The 3,585-nt window shown below is 51.8% G+C and overlaps 1 protein-coding gene and 1 long non-coding RNA gene across 7 annotated transcripts in view; one reads left to right on the top strand and one right to left on the bottom strand.

The window, feature by feature from the left end:
* Positions 1-999, bottom strand: part of LOC116090364 — a 5,298-nt gene extending 4,299 nt beyond the window's left edge. Inside the window, exon 1 of the long non-coding RNA XR_004118661.1 lies at positions 893-999. This is a non-coding gene — a long non-coding RNA (uncharacterized LOC116090364). The remainder of the gene's footprint in view (positions 1-892) is intronic.
* Znf385b (zinc finger protein 385B) overlaps positions 303-3,585 on the top strand; it is a 394,108-nt gene continuing 390,825 nt past the window's right edge. For 3 of the 6 annotated variants that reach the window (XM_031370762.1, XM_031370761.1, XM_031370753.1), the window contains exon 1: positions 1,115-1,164. The gene's annotated coding sequence lies outside the window, so the exon portion shown is untranslated. Of the gene's footprint in view, positions 642-898; positions 1,165-3,585 lie in introns of those variants that run through there. The other 3 variants (XM_031370760.1, XM_031370763.1, XM_031370755.1) reach the window with 3 other exon arrangements.

The following is a 3,585-nucleotide window of genomic DNA, read 5'->3' as shown; positions in this document are numbered from 1 at the left end:
AGAATGCAGTGAGTGTACATTCGTCAGATATCAAACCCACCCCGGAAGCAGCACTAGCTTTGGCTGGACTCGAAGATATTTACTCTGGACACTATGCCAAGACATTAACAGCTGCCGGATTAATTATTTATGGCCTTTATGTCAATCATCTAAGACAAGATCCAAAGAAAAATATTTTAAAGTCGAGTCATCTGGTTTAAAAAAAAAAAAAAAATCTTTGCTGCCTACCACAGTTCCCTTGTCATTTGTTACTCTTGAATTTCTTCCCGAAGAAGTCATCTCAGAAGACTGAGCCCTTGAAATTATGTTTCCTTTCCCCTCAGTGTTTTCTTTGAAGTGCTCTCTGCCGCAGAAACAAGCGCCCTGGCTGTGTCTACACTATTTTCAGAAGATGGCTTACACCGGGGGAACCCCTGACACGGTTTAGTTTTTGAAACTTCAATCAGTGAGGTCTGGCAGTGGGAACAGGCGAGCCCCTCCCCTGCGCACGAGCCTCGCAGGTCCTCGCTGGGCTGCGAAGCCCTGGGCTCCCGCGGAGGCTGCTCCACGTCGCCAGCCAGCCCGGAGCTGCACGCGCGGGCTGAGCCCATACTTGGTGGCGAGCATCTCCAAGAAGAGTTTCAAGTCCGCTCGGCCAATAGGTGACACGTTGGCCCCCGCGCGCGCGAGGTTGGCATCCCGCCTTGGGGAATCCCCACCCCCCACCCCCGACCCTTGCTGGAGGCTGAGGGGCGCGTGGGACCCGGTGACCAGGCGGCCTCCGAGGCTGCGCCGCCCCCGGGGCGTCTCCGTGGCGTTCTCCACCCCGGCCGCAGCATCCCGCGCCGAGCGCCTCGCCGGTCCTCACGCCCGGTCCCCGTGGCCCGCGCGGACTCGGGCACACGCCCCTCACCTGGGCGAGGCCGGGCGCGCAGGCGCCGAGCGTGGAGACCGCGAGCGGCCGCTCAGCCCGCGCTCCCGCTGGGTCGGACAGTTCCGGGGGCCCGCGGCGCAGAGCTGTCGCCGGCGCCACCGCCCCGGGCTGCCGCAGACCGCGGGAGAGCGTCTGCGCGGAGCTCCAGCGCAGCCCTGGCGGGAGCGCCGCCTCCCAGGCGCCGGCCACATCCCCCCCGGCCTCAGGAGCCGCTGCCCCGCGCGCCCGCCGCCCGCCGCCCGCGCGCAGAGGTAAGCCTAGGGCGAGCAGCCCCGCGCCGCGTCCGCGCCTCTCCCCACCGCCTCCGCCCAGACGAGGGACGGAGTTTGCGCTGCGTCCCGCCGCCCCACTTGTAGAGGCGGGCGCCCGGCCGCTGCCCCGGCCGCAGAGTCGAGGCTCCCCTTAGCCCCTCGAGTCGAGGAGTAGAACGTGGAAGCTCGACGGGCAAGGAGTCCCCAGGGTGGGCTCAGAGAAGCCAGGATGGAAAGGGAGCATAGAGAAGACGAGGGGGGACAAGGAAAGCCTCGCAGGGGTCAGTGGCAGCGCCTCTGCCCTCCCGGGAACTCCGGGGGTTTGCAGACTCCCTTTCTTCTTGCTAGAGGGAAATGAATAATTTGGGTAGCGAGGTTTAAGGGCAGGGTGACGGTGGAAGCTTAGGGTCCCAAGGGCATTGTGCAGAGAAAAGACCTGCAGATAGGTGAATGGTGCGGCTTGAGAGCAGATGCCTAAACTTTGCACTTGTTGGGAGCTGGGAAGGGCAGCCTGGGTTAGCAAGAGCTGGTGAAGGTGTCAGCTCAGGGTGGGAGGACTCTGCGGGACGGCGGAAGGGAGGAGAGAAACGGGAGGGGGAGGACCATCTGCTTTGCCTCTGCTGTATGCTGGCTTGGGATGAGGGGAAGGCTAGAAGGAGGTCTCTCATGCTTTGCTTCCTATGGCTCTGGAGGACACTCAGATGGCGAATGTCCTGGGTCCTTCAAGGAAAATAAAATGCCCCCGCCCCCATGAGCACAAACAATTTTGGAATGACCTCAAAAGTTCCTGGATTTGGAAACATTTTCATCTAGAAGAAAGGAGGTTGGCAGTTCTCTCCGGTTTTGCTTATCTGATGAGCAGTATACAGGGGCTATTGCAAACTTTGTCACAATGAAGCAAAATATAGGCAAAATAGATGCCTAAGTGGAGCAAAACATTTGTGTTGTGGGGTAGACTGGCAGCATCCAGTCCACACAGCTTAGGAAGGGCTGAAGAATGCAGTTATTAAATGGAGAGGCAGAAAGTTACTGAGCTGCATCTCAAACATTTAGGCTCCAGGTAACTCCCTTCAGTGTTTCAGGGTCTGCTTTTGCCTCTTTCCAGAATCCTTCAATCTTATTTTAATGTCGTGCGTGCTTTGATATGGGTTGCCCTTTCCTGTCATAGTTGAATGTCCTTAGAATGTAAATACCAGCTTGAAGGTTTGGCTACTTAAGATATATGTAAGGTGAAAATATGTTTATGTGGTCAAAGCAAAGTGGTTGTTCAGATTTTATATTTTTCAGTAATCAAGTTTTTGTGGATTTATCGTTTACACCTTTGCTTGTCTCTGAAAGTGATTTGAGGAGGTTTAAGGTGAAAACCACAAATCAAATAAGCTATTCTTGTCAGTCTCCTTGACCTCTCATGGGTGTATTTGTAGTAAATGCTTTTGGAGGTGAACTCTCCCAAACAGGGGAGCATCGCCGCCCTTGCCAGAGTAGGTTAGTGCTGGTGGTATCAGTGTGTTGCAGTAGCATTCCTGAAGTATTTCATTTGCATGATATTATGTTATGGTTACATAGGCAAATCATTTAAAAGGAGCCCAATAGGCATTAGAATCCATTGACATTCAGAAAAAAGACAATGTTGATAGCTTACAGCATTTTGACAATATATAGATTCCTAGGACTAAATAAAACAGCCTGTCTCGTTGAACTGAGGCAGAAAGAAATCAAATGGAGGCATTTCTATCTCAGTCAAATTAGAGACAGAAGTGTGGTTAGTGCCTGGCACCCAAGCATGGCAGATAATGAGAGCCGACAGCAGTTGGAAGTTGCTTCTTCCAACGTGGGACTGTTGTATGATGATCGAGTGTCCTGGCTCTGGGAGTAGAGAGGATCCATCAAAACAAACAACTCTGAGAGATGAAAAGCTACATAGAATAATGCTGGGTGCTGTTGGGTACCATAAATAAGACATCCCAACTCTTTTTTTCCTTTTCTTCCATCTGAGTTTGTTACTGCCTGTATATGAATGATATTAATTATTTTATATTAATTATATTAAGCTTATACATCCTATACATTACATATAGTTAAAAAGAACAATTAGCTAACATCTCACAGGAGTGACTTCTTGTGAAAAATTTTTGTTCATGGAAACAAGGAGCAAAATTGGCTTTCTAAGGCTTTCAAGCTTCTACTTAGATCTAAAGGACAATGTTTGTGTGCTGAAATGTCCTGCCTTCTGTTTACTTGGTTTAATTATTGTTGTCCCCTCTACATACCATTTATTATTGTTGCTATCACCATTTCCCCATTTCTGTCTCTGTTCCTCATGGAGCTCAATATGACGTATTTCCCCAGCCCTATTCTTCTGCTCTTCTTCGTAATCAGTCTGCCTCTCTCCCTCTCCCTCTCCCTCTTTCTCTCTCTCTC

This window comes from Mastomys coucha, unplaced genomic scaffold, assembly GCF_008632895.1.
Source record: "Mastomys coucha isolate ucsf_1 unplaced genomic scaffold, UCSF_Mcou_1 pScaffold15, whole genome shotgun sequence".
Classification (NCBI taxonomy): Eukaryota; Metazoa; Chordata; class Mammalia; order Rodentia; family Muridae; genus Mastomys; species Mastomys coucha.
This window is presented reverse-complemented; position numbering and strand designations above follow the sequence as displayed.